The 21,945-nt window shown below is 35.4% G+C and overlaps 1 protein-coding gene across 1 annotated transcript in view; it reads right to left on the bottom strand.

Annotated features, from left to right (window-relative positions):
• LOC108365722 (uncharacterized) overlaps positions 1-18,386 on the bottom strand; it is an 84,166-nt gene extending 65,780 nt beyond the window's left edge. The window contains exon 1 of the mRNA XM_017619854.1: positions 17,513-18,386. The gene's annotated coding sequence lies outside the window, so the exon portion shown is untranslated. The remainder of the gene's footprint in view (positions 1-17,512) is intronic.
• Positions 18,387-21,945: the final 3,559 nt, after the last annotated feature.

The raw sequence follows: 21,945 nt of genomic DNA, 5'->3' as shown, positions 1-21,945 counted from the left end.
CTTATGGAATTTTATATCTTTAAGTAGGTAGGTAAACACTTATACAAGAAGACAATTATTCACCGCTCTCTCGAGAAATCACTGAATTGCGGAGGTGTGTACTGATTGTTAGAATTTATTAATTTTCTTTTTGCAAGCAAAAGCTTTAAACCAAATAAATGCAAATATTTGCAACAAGGGCCGCTTTAAAGTGCCAAAGTCTTTTAGTTATTTTCATAATTATGAATTCGTAAGTGCTTATTCTTTTGAACGCTATCTAGAGGAGCCACTTTGCTTGTTTAATGTACAAAAATTAAGAAAGCATTTCCGGGTTCAAATATATATGTAAATGATTCGCTGGCATTTTTAAAGAGGTAATAGATCGATACTAAGTATTCCAGGTAGAACTAATTGTGGGAATAAAGTAAGATGAGTTGCGTAAAAACAGGTACATACATACATAGATCTAAACTGAATGCTGTATGTATAATATAGCAGAAGGGCTCAAAATTAAAATGAAACAACTATAAAGTTTATTTAAACATCGAATTTAAAAGAAATTAATGTTTTCATCAGTTAAATTTACTTATTATGCATACATATATACATATGTAAATAAACATATTGTACAGAGTCAAACTTTCTGAAACGGGCCAGTAAAAATTAAGTAGTAGAATTTCAAATATGTTTTGGCAGATATTCAAAGGTCTATATGTGAAAATTAATGTCTTAAAATATTTTTTGAAAATAACCAGTGACCGAACATAACAGTTACTGATGAAAACTGTCATGGAAAGTTTCACTATGAAGGAAATGTTCTACAACTAAGTGATACATACCCATCGATTCCTTTTTCACCGAGACTAAAATTTGAAAATAAATTTTTATTTGCAATTTTTATGCAAAATTTTATATTATAAGTCTTAGTTATTGAGACGTTTATTTACAAAGTCATCAATAAAAATCATTCAATGACTTTTACTTTTAAAAGTCATCGATATAAATCGGTCACCGACTTTTACTTTTTAAATCATTCGTATAAAAGTCATTAACATTTTTCGCAGTTAAAAAGGTGTTGGGAAACAAAAGTTTACTACGACTTATACAACTGACTTTTATAAGTATGATTTGAAAAATAAAGATCAGTGACTGATATTTATTTATGACTTTTATAAATAAAAGTCTTCGATAACCGTTATCTAAGACATATAATTTAAAAATCAAAAATAACTGTAATTTGCAGATGATTTAGACAAAAATTAAAAATAGTTGGTATTTTGTATTTATAAAGAAAAAGTTAAAAATAACAGTTATTTATGGAGAATTTAAATAAAAGTCAAAAAATAATTGTTAAGGAGCGATTTTTTTTAATAATAGTTCTAACTGTTACGCTCCCTGTGCACAACAAGTAAAAAATGTTAAGTTGGTTCGACGCCGAACATTGAATACTCGGCGCAAGTATTAAATATAGTTTTTTCACCTTTTCATCTTGGTCATAAGTGACCACATAAGTGGGCGGTGTCTCGCCCATATTTTTTTCATTCTTAGTTTTTTGGGTTAAGAAACGCTTTCTAGCAGAAACTAGTGATAATTATCTGCAAAGAAATAAAGCTAAGGCTTGTTTTCTCCCGCCGGAGAAACAATTTTTATTCACCTCATAGCTGTCAAAAATTGACAATCCAGAGTACTTTTATATCAATTGGCAGAGGCCCTAATATGAAGTTGTGTACATAAAGGCTTTTTCTAAGATCTGTCTGACTTAAATTTAACGCAGTATCTGCGACTAACAAACGTTTCATATAACTTTCTAACTGATTGTATGTCAAGATATGCGGCCGTTATGACCACAGCGGTTTTACCACGCCACCAGGCATCGTTTGTGATCGTCTAAGAACTATGTATAGTTATGATGACAGTCACTTTAATATAACGTACATATCATTCACGAATCAACTGAAGGGAATTCACAAGAAGAAGAAGAACGAGCTTACAAGAAAGGCAAAGGAATGGAAAGGATTTTCAAACGATTGCAGTACTGGATAAGATACCGCTTAGTCATTTACGCACAAACATACATATATGTATATGTTAATATGTAATTACTTACATGTTTAAGTTATCTTCAACAGCTCTTCGAATGGCAGATACTTGGAACAATGGACCAAAATTATTTCCTTTGTATTGATTAAATTTCAATAAACACGCTTATAATTTCCAAAAAAGACCCCAATGTGAAAGGGAAAAAACACGACATTACAAAAAACTTAAAAGTAATTTCAGAAAATATTCGCATTACCAATTGAATACCGCTTTATGCGTCATAGTGGCAAAAATTCAATTTCACGGTAATATACAAAATTACTTAAGTAATTCGGTATACATACAAGCATACATACCTATGCATTCAAGTGACGCAGAAGGTCATTGGTACAAGCTGAGGACGAGCCAAAGCTATGGTTCATCACTATCGAAACCAGCCAATCATACAAGCCATACATATTGGCATAAACTTGTATGTAGGAATAAAGAATTATTAACATCGCATTGTGACTCATCCTTACTAACGTTGAGTAGTAAAAGAAGAATTAATGGCAGACACCGTTAAATGAAGGTGACTCTGCTAATTAAGCGTACAAAAATGAATGGCTGAGCGACTAACATTGGATAAACCCGCGATGAAGCGATGCAATCCGAACAAATCTTTTACTATCACTTAAAAATCTGGATTGCGAGACATCAGCTGCAGCAGCAAACAATAATGGGGAACTTGAATGCTGCTGTGTACTGCCCTCGCTGCCGCTGGTATGCCAAGGTAATCCGAATTGAAGCATATCAGAGGAGACGTAGATGGATGAACGGACGGATAGCCAGCTCATTACACTGAGCTATGCGCATTTTTTTTTTTTAACAAAGGAATTTTGCAAAGATGGTGCGTTGTATGCAATTCGACACCGGATGCTTTACTTGTTGGCGTGTTGTATGCATTCCAATGTCTTGTATTTCCGTGGCCACTGTTGGTTGGCTGCCCTCATATCGGTTGCAGGTGAAAAGAAATTTCAAATAAAAGCTTTGGAATGTGACGGATAAATGTTCATCTTTGTGTGTGGCATAAGTGTGGATATAAGCTCCTTACTTTTACTGAATATTTTTAATAAAAGTTTCAATACTATGTGTGAATATTAGGATGGTCCAAAAAAAGTAAAGTCGGAATTTTAATGCTCTCACCCCCCTAGGATTGTTCTATACGGATTTTCGTCCATTATTCATACCATGCGTAGAAATTTAATCCTACCAATCTGTACGTAGACGTCTTTGCTTTTATTTATCTGCCCATCCCCCAAACCGACGTAATGTAGTCAGTGCAGGCTTCTAAGTCAATCTCTATTTTGTTAGTCAGACCTCTTTTTATTTCACCTAGTATCGCCGCGGGTCTAAAGATGGTTGGTTTATAAACGATTGCATTCCCTAAGTCTGAGGGTAGCCTTTCCAACCACACCACTTCCGATATGGAGAGGCATGTGAGCCTTTGCACTTTCCCAATTATTTATATTCTTGTTGTTTCCATTGCATAGAGCTTCCCACAAGACTAGGGCATTATGTGTTAAAATTGGTCTGATGACGGTGGTGTATTTACCATAGGTGATATACGTCGATGGTAATCATTGCTTAAAAATGCTCATTTTCGAGTGTACCAAGGCCCTAAACTGTTATATCGACTTAGAGATTTCACCAAGTGTTCCTTCCAGAAGTTATCTTGGAAGGAATTTGCCTGTGACTAAAATTATCAGAATTTCACCTACAACCGAAAGAAGGGAGAAAAGGAATAGTACGCATTTCTGGGCAGTGTCTCTGGTGGTTTTTTTCTACTCATTAGTCCTGTGCCTAAAACAGCGTTGATTACTCCGCACTCCAGAATGGAGTCAATCCATGTACTTATTGCATCCATCCGAAGACTCATTGTGTGATGTCAAAAGGTGCTTTGCCTGGTTTTCTTTCACCACTCCGGATCAACTCCAATCAAATGTGGCTATTTGAGCCGTAGGTGGTTGCTTGGTTGGAAAATTGCAGTTTTTTAAACTTATTTTTTCGAGCCCTAGCTCTTTTCATATTTTATTGAAGATATTCACGATCTTGAGAGAGAAGGTACTTGAGTGCTCGGATGACTTCAAACATGTTGGTGTAATCCTTGATAAGAGGCTGGAGTTGGAACTTCCACCTAGATAAAAATTTATTAGTTTAATGCCCAAAACATTATAAACAACTATCATTTAAATAAACCCCAAAAGTAGGTTTCGTTCGCTCTCGATCACCAGTAAAATGAAAACTTGTTCAACCACGACTCTAAGTTGGACTCTTTTCTATATTTTCGTTTCAGCAGCAGCAGTCTCGAGACCATTGCAACCATAAATATCAGACGATACTTCTAATATAACTCTGCTTTGGCAGGACGATTAAAGTAAAAATCTAAGCGATTAAGCTCCCTCACCTGTACGCCAGATATGTACAATGGCACCCAGGCGGGTCTAGGTGGAAATACACTAAAGGTGACGGTTCAGAGCGACAAACGTGCAGGCTCTCTCCAATAAGACAATCACTTCGAAGGTCGTCAAAGAGAGTTTTGACACTCTTCAACTCTCAGCCACTCTTATTAGCTTCAAGCTTTCCCATCCCTGCTCTATAACCTCCATTTAACTCCAGGCAGACGTAAATAATCTATGTCTTCTAGTCCATGAACTTCAAATTAATCCTGCCCAATAGCGAATGAACTTTCTCTTTTTTTGTCATCGAGGCGAAAGCTTCAAGTTTTAAATCTAGGTGATCTTGTAGGCGCGTTGAAGTATTCTCTACCAGGTGTATAGCAAAGCCAAAGTGGAGCAAAGCCGGAAGTGTGTATGTTTGAGTTGACAATATATTGAATACAGAAATACGACTTTTTTCCTCAATAAGGTGGTAACCTTTAAACCTACTCGTATTATTAATTGGTAGGAAAGGTTTTATGTATTAAGTCAATACGTTTGCTAGACAAAAGAAACTTTGAATATTGTTTTCGATACTTTATTGCATTCAATTATACAAGACCCATTCTCTTAATTTTGTTTCGGCCACATTTGCCTGCATTCCAATGCTACACTTGCTCTTTTACTTCTCTTTATCGTTTTTTTTTTTGTGCGCTTATTCTTATTTATTGTACTTAGCCGAAATTTGCCGCGGTGCATTGTTTTGCGGTTCTCATGAAGCCTGCCTAGCATACCGAATTATGCGAGTAGTACACAATCGTACTATTTTATTGCCGCCCGTTACTTTACTACCCCCTTTCCTTGTATATACAGTATTGGACATATCTATAGCACCCCCTTTCAAAGCGATATTGTTTGCCACTTATGTTTAATTATTTGTTTTTAAGAATTTTCAATTAAAAACAGTTCATTCTCTAACAAAACCCATATAAACCAATGTTTTAAACTTTTTAAAAGACCGCAAAAAAGTGCAACAAACTTTCCCTTAAATTTCAAACTTTTTTCTCAGAAGCTCTAGAATTTTTTTGAGTACACAGTTTTATAGCGCATTCAATTTTGTCTAATAATGTGCAAGTTTCGAGGCGCTAAAGATTACCGTTGATTTTTTAGAATTTTTTTGTTTCATTTGCTTCCATATAACGACTAAACACAATTTATTTTTATATGGCAGAAACCCGCAACATCCTCGGCGAAAAAAATTCTAAAAATCAACGGTAATTTTTAGCCACTTGAAACTTGCACATTATTAGACTAAAATTGAATGGGCTATAAAACTGTGTATTCAAAAAAATTCTACCGCTTCTGAGAAAAAAGTTTGAAATTTGGGTGAAAATTTGTTGCACTTTTTTGCGGTCTTTTAAAAAGTTTTAAACTTGAGTTTATGTGAGTTTTTTGAGAGAATGAACTGTATTTTAATTGAAAATTCTTAAAAATAAATAAATAAACATGAGTGGCAAACAATATCACTTTGAAATGGCGGTGCTATTGTATTGGCCAATACTGTATATGTAAATGCTGACATTTATTCATTTGTTTATTTACTAAGAAAAGCGTACGCGCAATCGCACTTGCATACTGGGTACAAGTATATTTGCTTGGATGTACCTCGCTTCACTCCCGCCCTCCTCCATCAAGTATATGAACGTCTGCGTGGCTGTCTGGTTCATTGGCTGATAGAACAATTTAACTATAGGTATGTAAGTGCGACTCACTTAGTGCGCTATACGGTTAGTCAGGCCGTGAGTACTCATCAGATTTGACAACACTTAAAATACTCGCCGCAATGGAATTGGGTTGTCTAACTGTTCAGACCACTATATTCTCTATATTAGCATGCGAAACTCTCCCGCCTGGCGAGCAAAAAGACGCTAAGGAGTTTTTTTTTACTGTTTCTATGTAGTTGTATTGTTATTACATTTGTCGTGCTGTGGAAGTACTTATAGGAACTTATGTTTGCCTAATTTGGCAATTGGTAATGGATACATTTCAAGTTTGTTTGTGCTTTTTGAGTCTTGAATTTTGTGCTTTTATTTTGTTTTTTTCATTTCTGATTTTCACTTTAAACCAATCTGAGGCACAAGATGCAACGACTGTAGTAGGTTGTATGAATGACAGTTGCATTATTGTTTTTTTTCTGTACTTTGGAGGCTGAATGACAGATGGTTTTTATGAAAAGAATAACTTTCAGAGGCTTGCCATTGTCTGCAAAGAAGCGATCGCTATATTAAAAAAAAATAAAAAATTGTATGTTGCTTGCACCGATGATCGAGCTTTTGTCCTACGAGTCGACCACGGTGGCTAGTTATATCACACTGAGGGAAATAATGCATAGCAGAAATGAATATTTTATATTTGATTATCGTTTAAAAATGTTCGTATTTAAAAATAATATTTTCCTACTATATGTATTTGACTGTTCACATCTGAGTATGTATATGTAAGTGTACATACATACGCACCCCAAGCGTGCAGAGTGCCGCTCTGAGAGCGCTGACAACACACACGCGTGCTGTGGTGTTGATGGATATTCAACATTTGAAAGCAAATTTATATGCCTGGGTGTAGCTGAGTGCGCAAAGATGCTTGCCACAAGTTGTTGATATCCGGAGATGGTCGGGTTCGAATTCCACTGCAGGCAACATGCAAATTAAATTTTTTTTTAGTTTTTGACTTGATTATTCACTTTACGGATGCTTTTTCAGTACGAACGCGGTCATTTTAATATGCCCGTAATTGAATTGAATATTTACCAATATACAGTACTTTCGTTGACGTTTATAGTAAGAACCTCACACGATAACATGTAGTAGAGTTTTACAAATTCCATGAATAATTTCGGATCTTTGAGTCCTTAACCTCACAATCTACTATCTCGACCACAGCGAACCTGAAGAGGACGAGAGAGGCAATATGCAACTATAACACTAGTCGAAAAAAAAAATATTTCCTAAGCTAATCTTCGGTCTCTTTCTTTTCCAAAAAAGCGTTTTCGAGATTTTACCGAAAAGTGTTTTTTGGTACTTTTCGCAGTTATTCGTCAATATCTCAGGAAAAATCCATCAAATCGACGTAAGGTATTTAATAATAACAATAATAGATTGGCGCTTACACATATGTTAGTGTTTGGCCGAGCTTATCCTCCAATTGTGGCGTACGCCTTGATATTGTCACACAAAGCGGAGGGACCTACAGTTTTACGCCGACTCCGAACGGCGATTGTATTTTTATGAGAAGCTGTTTTTCATGGCAGAAATACATTCGGAGGTTTGCCATTGCCTGCCGAGGGACGACCGCTGTTAAGAAAAAACCTTTTTTCTAAATTTTTTGCGATGTTGCTTTGACCAGGGCTTGAGCCCAGGTGCTGGTGAATGAAAGCGCGCACTGCTTACCACTACACCACAGTGGCCGACGGTGCCGTTATAATATATAACTTCTGCAGATTTAAATAAAAATTGTTAGCGTTACTAGCATTGGCAGGTATACGGGGGTAGTTTTCGGGCACAATTTCGGGTTACAATTTTTACTCAGTGCTCCATAACATCTGCATTCCTTATCAAGTTTTGATGGGCTTAGACTCAAAATTTACTATAATCATTTATCTTTTATATCAACTAACAAAAAAAAACAAAATTAAATACATTTTCGTAATCAAAAATAATCAATAAAAGATCGAAAATTTCACTTTTTTTTCGACTTCAACTGCTAGTAACACTAATAACTCTGGATTACAAATTTTAATTTTGATTTTGTTCTCCAGACGCCACTATCCAATTTGTATGTAAAATCACTCGCTGATTCCGAAAATCGAGTTAATTTTTTGTATGGATATGTTTTGGAGATATTTGCAATTTACCGTTATTCAGCTTAAAAAAAAGAGGAGTCCCAATTAATCAGGTATATCTTACGAATCAATTAAGTAATCGTAATACGGTACGGCAAATGATAGAAAATTAAATTCACCATAAACCGTATATAGATTTCTTTTCGATAGCGCTGATAGTTTCTGAGAAATTTTTTAATCATTCCAGATTTTTTGGATTTTTTTTGATGGAAAAATGCAAAAAACTTAAACTTTTGCAGGGAAAAAAGTAAAATAATAACAGTTTCTGTGTAAGTAAGTGAAAGAAACTAAGCTACCAATGAAGAAAATCGATATATAAATAACAAAATAATGATTGGTCAAATGGAAATGCGCAAGGATTTTTTTATGAAGTATCAGCAGAAGAGAATATTACTCATACGCCACGTACACCTGAGTATGTAGAGTGTTTGCATCGAAAACCATAGGTGTCAGAAATGATTAATTAATTTCTCAGAAAGTATCAGGCCTATCGAAAAGTGATATATGACGGTTTATGGAGAATTTTATTTTCTTACATTTCCTGCATGTCTAGTATTAAGATTAATCAATTGGTTCATAAGATATACTTGATTAAGTGAAACCACTATTTTTTAAAGCTGAAAATTGCATATATCTCGAAAAGTTATCCATAGAAAAAAAAAACTATCTCGATTTTCAGAATCACCGAGGAATTCTACATGGGAATTGGATAGTGGCATACATAGAACATTTTTGCTGTGAACCAGTGTAATTTTTATATACACCAGCAAAAGCTATATATTAGGGCTGTGCGATTAATTGATTACTCAAAATTTTAATTAGTCATAAAGTAAATAACTCAGTTATTCGATTAATTAGAAATTATGATTAGTCAAAAGTTCAGTTACTCGAGTAATCAAGCAAGATTTTTGATTAAACAAAAAAAAAAAATATTTGAGTAATTTGCTTTATGATTAATCAACATTTCGAGTAAAATGAGTAATCAACATTTCAACTCTTTACATATGTATAAAGTAGCTAAAGTTCCTTGATACTTTGAAAACAACGTTTCTGTTTTCAAAAATTAAAACAAAAAATTTTTTTCATATACAGAATGTAAAAAAGAAAATAAAAATTTCCCAAAGCAAACTCTTTTAACGAGCAAAATTATTTTTTTTGAGTAATCATATTTCAAGTAACTCGATTAACCATCGTTTTGAGTAATCAAAATTTTCATTACTCGAGTAATTGATTAACCGAATAATTGATTAACCAACTTGCTCGAGTAATCGAATAATCGCACTGCCCCATGTAAATGGAGCTTTACCTTTTCGGAAGGTCGATTCGATGATTTTTTTAAATATATTGAAAAATAACTGCGAAAAGTACAAAAACACGTTTTTCGAAAACGTGTTCAGCGACCCAAGCTTAGCCTAGAACAAATTTTTTACAGGGGTTAATTTTTGGTGTACACTACTGCAACCACATGGTGAATTCAAAGAACAGGCCAAATTTTCGGTATATATAATAGAAACCCCGACTGGGACTTTTATATATAGAGCCCTTATATTATTTGGGTCATTTTACATTTGGCCTTACACTTCCATCCGCGCAAGGTTCAGTTTCAACAGGTAATTAAAGCAACCTATCAGAGTGTTATGGATACGTTTTATTGCAATTCCCAGAACCGAAATTTGTTGTCGAAGCGATGTAATTTGTGCACCAAGATCCTCAGACTTGACTTTTTATGAGCCTACTCGCAAAGCCGTATTTATGCGAATAAATATAAAAATCTGGACAGATAATGCAAGATGGCCCAGCATTATTGAATACAGCTCATATGGGTTCTTGGACTTCGCCATACTAAAGGTAATTGCAGAGCTGACGAATTGGTAAGGTATGGCACGACAAGCTGCATTCTTTCGTGAAAGAACCAGCTAAGTATACTTTTATTCAGTTTGATAGATATCATACCACTCTAGTACATAACTATAACAGGCATTAGGAGGAACAATAAGCAGCCATCCGGGCTCTTTCTAACAGGCTGATAAGACCCAAGTCTGCTTTGATACGCTACAAAGGTGGCAGCCAAAAACACGGTGCTGGGTACCAGGCCATTGTATAATTGAAGGCAACGATGTTGCCGCCGAGTTGCCAACTGTTTTTTGAGACCTGAAAATTATGTGATCCCAGTTGGTCCTCTTTGATAGCAACAATTATTGAATTGGTACACTCTTAACGCAGTAGATACTCGAGATCGATAGGCGGCTAAGGCCAGGCCATGCTCTTTGGCTACTCTTTCAACAGAGAGGAAATTTTTAGAAAATAGAAACGATATCGCGATTCTGTGTATATAACTGGTTAAAATCGACTGCGATTTCACATGCACTGTATATTTGTAATCAGATCATGGAGTCGGTATGCCGACTCTGCCTTGAGGACGATAATACTGCAGAACATATTCTCTGTTAATGAGCGGCAGACTGGTGGACAGTCGCTCACTAATTCTTAACTTACCAAGGCTCAAAGAGCGGCGTGCATCCTAATCAAAGGTGCACTTTCATCCCCACCCTCCAAAGCCACGGAAACACTTCTAAGCTTCCTACCCGTAAACCTTTTTGGAAAGTTACAGGCGAGCTGAAATCCAGTAAGAATAATTGCACTGTCAAAATGGAAAGACATCAGATTCGGTCACACCAACATTCTAACCTACTACGCCGATACGTTTAGGTCCCAAGATTACCCAACACCCAAGTTATTCACTCGTATACCTTCGAGGAAGGACTGGGAGGAGGACGCGGTTTGGGGCATCCAAGATAATTCAACAGCTATCTGCACGAGAATAGTTTGATGAACTCGAAGGACTTCTCATTAGACCTCTGCTTTAGGCTACCAGACCACTGCAGTATCTTCCAAGCTGAACTCGCGGCCATAAAAGAAGGTGCATTCTGGTTTTTGAAGCTTTCTGAACCTAGCTAACTGGTTCTACTTCTAGGTGCACATGCCTAAGTGTCCCTCTCTCCTGCGTTGGGTGAACACGGCTGCTTCACACACAGTCACAAAGTTATTGGTAAGTATTTCCCGAGAGACATCTCAGCAATTAATGCTGGTTTGTCCGATTCATTCTCAAGGACCCGTTGAAGTTTAGTTCATATGGAAATAAGCATTATTGCTCCGATATTAACACACAGCTTATGGACTTAAATTGTAAGGCAAGATAAGAAGAATTGTTAAAAACAGTTAGATCTCAATATATGGAACCTTGATAAAACTAAAAAACAAAACATGTGCTAAGCTCTTGTCAAAAATTAGTTTTTGCTAAATTTTTCATAAAAAAATGCGGCACAGGTTGTGACTAAATATAACGAAGTAATTTTGAGCATGAAAAGCTTCGAAATATATTGACGTTAAAGTGCCGTTAGCAAAAGCCTCTATATAACGAAGTGTCAACTCATTAGCCTCTGCATAGCGAATTCGGATTATATTGACAGTTAGAGCTCCGTTATAAAGATACTATACTTAAAACGAATTAAAAAAAAAATTAATTTTTATTCGCATCGAGTCTTTTATATTTAATAAATATGTACATAAAACGAAACTATCTAAATATGCATATAACGGAGCATTTTCCCCAACCCTTTCAACTTCGTTATATCGGGGTTTCACTGTAAATGTAAGCTTACAAAGTAATAGCTAGTTATTTAATAAAAGATCTTTTTGAGTGCAAATGTGAACCATGCACCTTGTCTTTTGTTTTCATGAATACAAAAAACCTCAAACAATTGAAAGGTTTAACCATATTTATTTAACAAAATCTATCATAGTTAAAAAAAGCCTAATTTCGTGCTTACGCATTTAGGTTTTAACCTTTATGTATGTATGTATGTATAGTTATAAAAACTTAATTTACATTACCGGAATTTTTATGCTAAGAAATAAACATGAATTTAACTCGCTTCGGAAACTGGTTTTTTTTTTTATAAAAAAAAAATACTGCAGCCATTTGGCTGGCCAAATCTAAATTGACAACTTCTTTGCATTAGCTTTTTCGCTATGTTCGCTCTTTGTTTTACTTTTTGCTTCTTTTTGTTTCACTTAATTAATTTTATTAGCCTACGAAAATCTATGCGAATTCACACGAATGCTCGAATTAGACGAACGATGAAAAGAAACAAGTTATGAAAAGTTGGAAGAGCTGCAAAAAGTCAGGCAAACCAAATAGATTTGTTGAATTTTAAGTGTAGGTATTTATAAAAGTCGAGATTGAAGAAAATATTTTTTTTCGCTTATTCTTTTGACTCAAAAGAGCTAAAAACTAAAAGTGTTTCTAAAGCAATTGTTGAATTTGCTGTTGTATTAACGGTATCATCTACAAAAGCAATGCGGTCGAAAGCGAAAAATGCGCTATACATACTCATGTATGTAATCATGAGCAAGCAAAAGTGCTTCGGCTATGGTCTCTAACGGTAGCAAATAAGCTGATGGTAACTTTCACATTAATCAAAGATGTGCATATATTCACGTGCATGTAATAGGTATGTGTGTACATGTGTACATTAGACCGTACCACCTTTCAAGAAAACAAACAAACAAAAAACACATTCATCGTACACCCCTGAGCCAAAAGTATTTTCGCCAGGCAATTTCGAAAATGCTTTTTTTTTGCCGGATCATAAAGATTGCCTTTTTACATTTCTCGGCGACACCTATGTATGTATTACATACATACATAATAATTGGCTCTTTAGGGTGGTAGGTACTTGAGGTTGTTAAATTAAAACAAGTAAGAGCAGCGCTGTCTTCGGCTATGCCGANACTTTCAAGCAAACAAACAAACAAAAAACACATTCATCGTACACCCCTGAGCCAAAAGTATTTTCGCCAGGCAATTTCGAAAATGCTTTTTTTTTTGCCGGATCATAAAGATTGCCTTTTTACATTTCTCGGCGACACCTATGTATGTATTACATACATACATAATAATTGGCTCTTTAGGGTGGTAGGTACTTGAGGTTGTTAAATTAAAACAAGTAAGAGCAGCGCTGTCTTCGGCTATGCCGAAGGCTTCATACCCTTCATGAACATCTGCAAATTTTACTTTGACAGATTACTGCTTTTGAATACATCTGCATACATCGATAGAGGAGTTACATACTTATATAAAAAATCGCATCTAAACAATCAGAGGTATGGAAGATATACTTTATATGACACCAATCTAAGTGATTTTCACCGCTATGTGATCGGTATGTAAACCGGTAACACAATTTATTGGGTTTAGTTTCGTACATAAAGGAGATATATGGCAAAAACTGGTATCTTAACAATCAGTGCTATAGGAGATAAAGCTTATACAGCATAGATTTTGACGATTTTCTCAGTAGACTTTGTATTATTATTTATAAAATATCTTACGAAATTTATCGGTTTTAGCTGTTCAAATAAAGGAGTTTTACAGTAAAATCCCATATCTGAACAATCAGATGTATGGAAGATATATGTTGTAGTCATCCGATCCTTGTTATTTTCACTGTAAGTATTCTGTTAATAATGAGTGAAAATGGTGCGAAATTTCATGTTCCTAGCTGCATAAATGGAGGAGTTATGATAAAAGACCTCATATCTGAACAATCAGTTGTATGGGGGCTGCAGGTTATAGTGACCCGATCTTTGTTATTTTCGCTGTAAGTCTTCTGTTGATAATGAGTGAAAACAGCGCGAAATTTCATGTTCCTAGCTATATAAATGGAGGAGTTATAACGAAAAATTTCATATCTGAACAATCAGTTGTATGGGAGCTATAGGTTATAGTGACCCGATCTTTGTAATTTTCACTGTAAGTATTCTGTTGATAATGGGTGCAAGTATTGCAAAATTTCATGTTCGTAGCTGCATAAATGGAGAAGTTATAATGAAAAATCTCATATCTGAACAATCAGTTGTATGGGAGCTGGGAGCTATATGTTATAGATTCTTCCGGTTCCGACAAATGATTAATACATTATAAAAATACACCCACCTACCAAATTTGATCCGGATATCTCGAAAACTGAGAGACTAGATTGCATACAAACAGACAGACAGACGGACAGACGGACAGACGGACATGGCTAAATCAACTCAGCTCGACGTTCTGATCATATAAGTATACATTTTCATGGGTCTATCTCTTTTTGTTCTGGTACTTACAAACATCGGACCAAAGTTATAATACCATTTCATGCTCATGAAAGGTATAAAAATAAAAATTGTCTGAACGTCGCACAGTTTGATTTCGGCGTAACAAATTATATTGGTGATGGTCAGATTTAGTCGTTTTTTATATTTATTACTAATACAACACCCTCCGTTCGGTTTTACAAGATTTGGCAGCAAATATGATTTCAAGTTTAAAAACTAAGCCAGTAAAATCACGGGATTGAATACCTACATTCAAAAATCTAAACATACATACTTGTTTCAAGTAGACAGAACTCTGAAGCGAACATCACTCTAACGGAACATTTAGTGTTTATCATAATTTGATTTTCCGTCCAGTATACACAAATATTTATTTTAATTAAATTAGTTTTTCTCCGCGCATTGCTCAATTCAATGGAATATATCCCTTTTTATTTTCCGACCTTTTCGTTGTTATATAGACTAATTATTTTTATACTAGTTAGGATTAATATATAATCCATTCCAGCTGCAATTATCAGCAATTCTATTTGTAAAGACTCATTTAACTAACAAACCAATTTTTTTTTCGAAAATAAGGCAAGCATTGGAAATCATAAGTAATGTAGGTAATTTACTTTTAAAAGAGGTGGTTTAGTAAAAAAGCTATTATCTTTACTTCACATTTTATTATCTGTTTCAGAAGTAACACCGAATTCAGCTATTGAGGCAAATTTCAACATTCCTAATACAGAGTTAGCTGAAAGTGCAATTGCAAGTAATCGTCAAGTACATAAGTGTATCGAAAACCTCAAAAAAAAGGTCCCTAACCGCACAGAAAGAATTCTTGAGGAACTTTATACCTACTGGACTAAGTAAATTGAAGGCTAAACAGTTTTACCCACCGCACACAAGACAAAAGTGGCGATTTAGCTGGACAAAAATAGGTAACTAATAAAACTGATTTGTGGTGTGTTAAATTAATATTATATGATCCTTTAAAACTACTTAAGCAAAAATTACAGCATTAATAACAATACCAATTTACCGACCGCTGCGAAAAATGATCTTATCCACTTTGATATGAAACATGATATTTACATGAAATAAATAATAGCAACAAAAAAATATTATACACGGAGACCTCGGACAACATGGAGGTTTCGTAGGATATTAAAAATTTGAAAATTCATCGTTTCGCTTTTGTATTTTTTTATTTTTTATTTGTCCATCAGCTGATGCGAATAGATTATTTAGTAGCTGTCAACAAAATACAATGCAAAGAGAAAGGAAAATTTTTGTCAGGGTTTTCTAAAAGACTCACAAAATATTTTTATAAAAATGAAACGAAGTTACTTCGGGGTACTTTCTTTTTATAATCTAAGGAATAATTATTTTCTAGCTAATTTTAGAGAATTTTTTAAGTAATTACAATTTTAAAACTGTTATAATCATCTCCAATAAATGTATGGGTCTTAATCACTATACGGCGGCAATTCTTTTTCCAAATTGCCTTCCAAAAATATTTCAGACTCAGGCGTGTAGGGCGAATGTATTTTTTTCCTGTGCGGTCTAATGTACATTTCGTCACCTGAAGTCCAAAAAGACGTAACAAACATCGCCGCTGAAATTCAAAAAGTCGTAACTAATACAAAATTCCAAATTCAATTTTTGATTGATATGATGGATTTCATCGAATTACAACTCCCACATCATTTAATGAAAAAAATACAAATTTTTAGTTACGAATTTTTCCATTTCGATTACGATGTTGTTAAGTCTTTTCGCATTTCAGGTGACGATATGTACATGTATAAACTCTTTTAATTTATACACACAAACATTTTTCTAACGTATTTGTTTAAACAAAAATCGCTAACATTTACATACATACACACCCGATTCGCTAATACAATTATAATAAATTTGTCTGCCTTTCATTCATCACGTTCGGAAAAGATATGGCAGCGGTTAATGCGAAAAAGAAAGTGCGGCATAGTTAGTAACACAAAACAAATTTGAATAAATATACTGGCAAACAGGAAAAGTGGTGTGTGCATTTAACCAGACCCACCAACCGACATATATTTCGGCCCACTGAATCCGAGTCTGAGGTCCATTTGACTCATACACCTCCTGAATTTCCAACAAGTGGTTCGAGGAATATAGTAAAGGGCAGCGATTCAGGATCCCTAATGACATTTTTCCAATTCCGTAGAAAAAACATTTAAGTTACATTCTGATAAAGAGCAGTTAGGTGCACAAAAGTTGGTTGCTAAATATAATTTTGTTGCTAGCAACCAACAATTTTGCATACAATTTTGGTTTTTATTCGCCATTAAGCATACTTATTTACATATCTAATATACCTTATCATTCTGCTACTCAGTAAACGCTTTTTGCACCTAAGTACGGCAAAAAAAAATCCATTCACCCAAATTGTTGTTTGGTAACGATTTGGTAATTCCAAATTTATAATTAATTTTTGTGTCTTTTCATACACACATTCGCACACGGTACACACGCACACATAAACGCAGCCATAATAAATATTTTTATTGTAGTCGCTTTTGTATTTTTGCTTTTGCTTTCTTTCATTTTGCTTTTGTATGCAACTTATATTTTCACTGTTCGCTAATAGATTTTCTACAAAAGCAGCATTTTTACTTTCATTTCAAAAACTATTTCTTGTGCAAAACTTTTTATGTATAATTTTTTTTTCAAAAAATTAGCTTCCAACGCTTTAATTTACTTATATTTTCTATTTTTGCAAGTAATGAGTTGCGCATGCGCAGCGCACTTTTGCCTCTTCATGCACAATTACAAGCATTTTCGCCTGGCCTGGTGTATGGCGCATTACTGAGATCTCATAAACTTACATACATATATTTGTGGGGCTGTATTAGTGCGCTTGGCTTTTGATTCGTATTTTATTAATTTGTCTTTGCTGCTTTTGTTTCAAATAAAGTCTTCTGTACACAGGCAACACGTATACATAGCAACTAATTAAATATATGTATATTACACAAGCGCTCACCTCGCTTCAAAGTCGTTGCCGCTTTCGTCACTCCTTACCTAAACAAACGCATATGTACATACACCTAAGAGCAGTGTGGCTCCAATGCTGCTGATCGCCTCCGCGAAATTGTATTTTTGCACACTTGCGAATTCCATCCACTACAACAATTACACTTGTATTGTAATATGTAATCGAATTTGAAATCAAATTGGAATTTTTACTTTCAATTCAACTCAATACACTTCAATTCAATTCACCTCACTTTACTTTGCAATTCACTGCATATTCTTGTATGGATTTTTTCTTGTGCCCGGCCCTTCACTTCGCGTCAAAGTTTCCCTTCAACGTTTAAGCCGCATTTGGCGATTATTTCTCGACTTCTTTGTCTACTTTTAACTTGTTTACTTTTAAGCAAAATTTTGGTTTTGGTTTTCTTTACCAGCTCAAATGCTTCAACACTCAGTCGTTTTACGTTAGCGCCTTTCACCGTTAGCGCACACCACTTTTCGAGTTCGTTGTCTTTGCCAAACTAAATTGAAGTCTTTCGTTTGTCTTGTTGGCTAGCTGGTGTGCTGGTTTGCTGGCTAACTGGCCAAGCAATTGTCTGTCGCCGCTGCCTCGCTGTTGCTGGTTCAGTATCACCGCGCATTGGAATATTGGAACTCTAGCTGGCTTTGCAGGTTAGCCGACTGGCTGCTTGCTTGCCTTCTTTGTTGTTGTTCTTCGATTTGTGGTCTTCTTGATTATTCGCTCGTAGTGAACACTTTGCGCTTTTCTTACTCATTTTCTTGTTACTTGTTTTCATTTGCTGTTTTACTACTTTGTTCTCTGCTTCTTCCTCTTTTTCATCTTCTTATGCTTTTGCTTTTGCCCACTTTTGTTTCTTGGGCTTTTCGCTTATTTTGGTTACAAATCAAAGTTGTGTGTTAATATTTCCGTAAACCGGTTACTCTGACTTCTCGCATAAAACGAAATATAGTTTTACTTCATATGATATCGTGAAAGTTCTTTCCAGTAAAATCTTTTTTGCTAAAATGTAGGAAAAGTATTGATAAATATCTTTTGAAAGGTGTTTTCATATTGTCTACAGAGGGACTCACATTTGGCGCCTATGCCACTTCCGAGATCATCTGGTTTACGTAAATAAGAATGCTGTGACAGCATTCACATCCTTCTTTACCATTAAAAAAAAAATATCTTAAACCTGTTAGGTTCCAAATCCTTTAATCGCAGAATTACCAAAGATATTTTTTATACGTGGCATGACAATGTCCTCCCGGGGTATTTGCTATTATTTTTATATTAATCTAGCTTATATCCACGAATCCGTCTTCGTAGCTTACTACTTTTAAAGAATTAAACAGGCTTAAAGATCTGCAGTGGAATTCGAACAATCGCTGTGCTATGTTTTCGTCGCCACATTCTCTAGCAGTGGAGCCTAAAAGTATACAACATGAAAAAGGAACATATTCAATATGTAATCAGCCATATTGGGCAGTATGAGGGGTGCTTAACAAGATATTGCATATTGTTAGGCGCACCTGCTATTCTTTTTGAGATTTTTGGCGATCAAAGTCAAACCTGCTAAATACACAAACGGCTCCAATAAATTTTTACATATTTCAAATGGCTTCCAACCGTTGCTAACAAAAGAAAAAAAAGTGCGGTTTAAGCGAGGGTTAGGCCAGGTTAGAGTGGATGGCACCATGTAAGAGCACGAAGGGCAGGCGGGCTGAAAAAGCCCGTTGTGATAACACTGGGGGAAGCCATGTATTTATTTTCCCAACGGCAGGGGGTATCCCACATATTTTCTTTCGTGCCATAAGGCAGTATCAGCATATCTATTATGCCAACTATTAATCTAAGAGAGGAGCGTACCAGCCGATTGGGAGCCTTATATTGCTTTACATAAATTTTTGGACAAGTTTGTCTGGTAGTCTGAAAGGTGGTATCCATGGCCCAGCTGGTATTTACCTCCTCGATTAGTTCGGTATTTAATTTGTATTTGCAGGAAGTTAAGGGTACGACTACATCTTGAGCAGAACTATGTATGTACCATGGATATTTTTGTCCCTTTCCTTAGAAAGTCGTCGGCCATGGAGTTGCTTACAACCGTCAAGGAGCATTTAGCCGCCAGCAGGCTGAGAATCATTATGCATTTTATGACTACTTTGTCCGTTGGGTTTTAGACATTTGATCATTTGCTAGCATCTTGACTATCAGAATATGTAGGGATAGGTCGAGTGGAAGGGTGGAAGCTGTGAGCCACTGAGCGGGATCCATTATGGCGTTCAAGCCTGACAAATGCAACAGTGGTGCGTTTAGAGAAAACTGAGTCTTAGTGCGAGTTCACTGTAGTGAATTCCACTACCTACTCTTTCGTGTAGCTTGGAACCATCTGCAAAGATAGCTGTCAACTCTGGACCTATCTCTTCTGATCTGTTCATCTTCCGTGAGAAAAATTTTTTTCAACAGTGAAATTAAATAAATCACGCTTTGTATTGTAAATTGTATCTTCGAAAAAGGTTTGGGAGTACAGAGCGTCTAGCCTCAGTAGAATAAATCCTTCCTAACATAGATTTACTTGTAAAAAAGAATTAATGTATATTTAAATATTAACACTAAAATATATATACGCAGTTGTCTTTTTTTGGATTTCTCATACGAGCGCCTTGGCATATGCAACGCCCATTGTGCCAATTAACGGCAGGCAGTCGCCATCCTGTTTGCGTTCCAGTGGCTTTGATAGCGGTGGCGGATGTGAAGAAAGTTCAACACAACGAAATAGTTGGTTTCCTAAAGATTACTTCTTTATGAATCTTAGCGGGTTCTTGAGGGAAGGAGAATGAATCTCGTCCATTCTCATTACATCCGATCCAAAAATGTACCAGAGAAAATGTTCTGTACTATATATCCTCATCCTCCAAATAAGATGTACACAGTGGATTATCGATTGATGCCTATGGTCAGCATATATCGTCCTTAAGGGTTGTGCACCATAATCAGTCCTATCAGGGCTCGTAGTTCACTACCTATTTGTCTGATAAGAAATTTTGCTATTACCCCGCCAGGCATTTTCAGGAAACATTTGGCTGTTTTACAGGTGTCAATACCACACCAACGGCTCCCATGAGTCTTATTTATGAGATCATTGATGTACCCGATCATTCCCGCTATGCTTGGCATTAAAATTTACTCTGGCCCATTTGGACTCTATAAATACCAATAGTGCCCTGGCACCCACACAATTTCAAGTTCAATCCAACTTACATTTCTGGACTATATTTGAAAAGGTGCGAGTGGTTTCCAAGGCCTTTAGGGCAGCTTGGCTACCATTGCAGATCCAGATTTTATGTGCGCGCCACCTTTCGCTAATTATCCAGTCTGCCACTTTCAGTTTTGCAAGGCCGTTGCCTTTGCACCCAAAGCAGTAAATCATCTGAAGTTCCGTCCAGATGCCATCCAGCTCCAGTACTATTTTCAGTCTTTGAGCCGTCAATGCAGAGAGCTTTTACCGTGCTTCCCAAGAGAGTATCTGGATCTCTCCACTGCTCCCTTGTAGGAAATATAGCAACGTACTTTCTTCAAAAGGAGACTAACAGTTTGTCTAAGGGTATTGCTCTGACAAGCTTCTAAACAATTCTCTGTTCCTGGAATTCCGATCGCCGTACCACAATCCAAATGAGTGTAGTCATTACTTTAATTAATTTCTATTTAGTTTCATAAGGCCGAAATTTCTATTTATTTAGTTTTAATATTAGTTAAGTTTCCGTATTAGAATTCGTCTTCGTGTTCGGCGTCGTTTCGTAATCGTGTCGTCAACGCCTTCGTCTTCAAGCTTGTGCATAAGTTATCTAAATTGGACTTTCCAAACAGGTGGAAACTCTCCTAAATATAGTTTCGAAATAAGTAAATCCCTTTCGTCTGACACCGTGGCACTTATTTCAATTACATGTTGGAACAAGTTGAATTTGATTTCTTAAATAGGTGGCAACCTTCCTAAATACAGTTAGTAAATATAGTAGTAATAAAGCTTTTCTAAACCCATTTCAATTGAAACAAGTCTTTGAATAAATCGCTTCACTGATTAAATAATTTGAGCTTAACTTTTTACATCGGTGGCAACCCCATTAATAGTCTATATGTTCACACCTTTGTTTGACACCCATATTTTAGTAGTTCATATAACTTACGTATATTTTAATTAAATTCCACTTTTTATTTAATTTTCAATCTAAAATCTGGTTAAAACTTCTTCGCCCGACACCCATATCTGGAAACATATTTACATTATCTAATTCCTTTAACTCAAATTGAATCTAGTTTTTAAAATATGTGGCAACCTTCCTACATGTAGTTTAGTTAGTAAGTTTTTTCAAGGTCATTTTGATTGATATCCATATTGTAGTAATTAATTTAACCTATTGCATACATTGTATTTAACTTTGTAA

The sequence above is a fragment of the Rhagoletis zephyria genome, unplaced genomic scaffold (genome assembly GCF_001687245.7).
Source record: "Rhagoletis zephyria isolate East Lansing unplaced genomic scaffold, Rhagoletis_zephyria_1.1 Rzeph_scaffold_01975, whole genome shotgun sequence".
Taxonomy (NCBI): Eukaryota; Metazoa; Arthropoda; class Insecta; order Diptera; family Tephritidae; genus Rhagoletis; species Rhagoletis zephyria.
The sequence above is the reverse complement of the archived record's forward strand: the minus strand, read 5'-3'. Positions and strand labels throughout refer to the sequence as shown.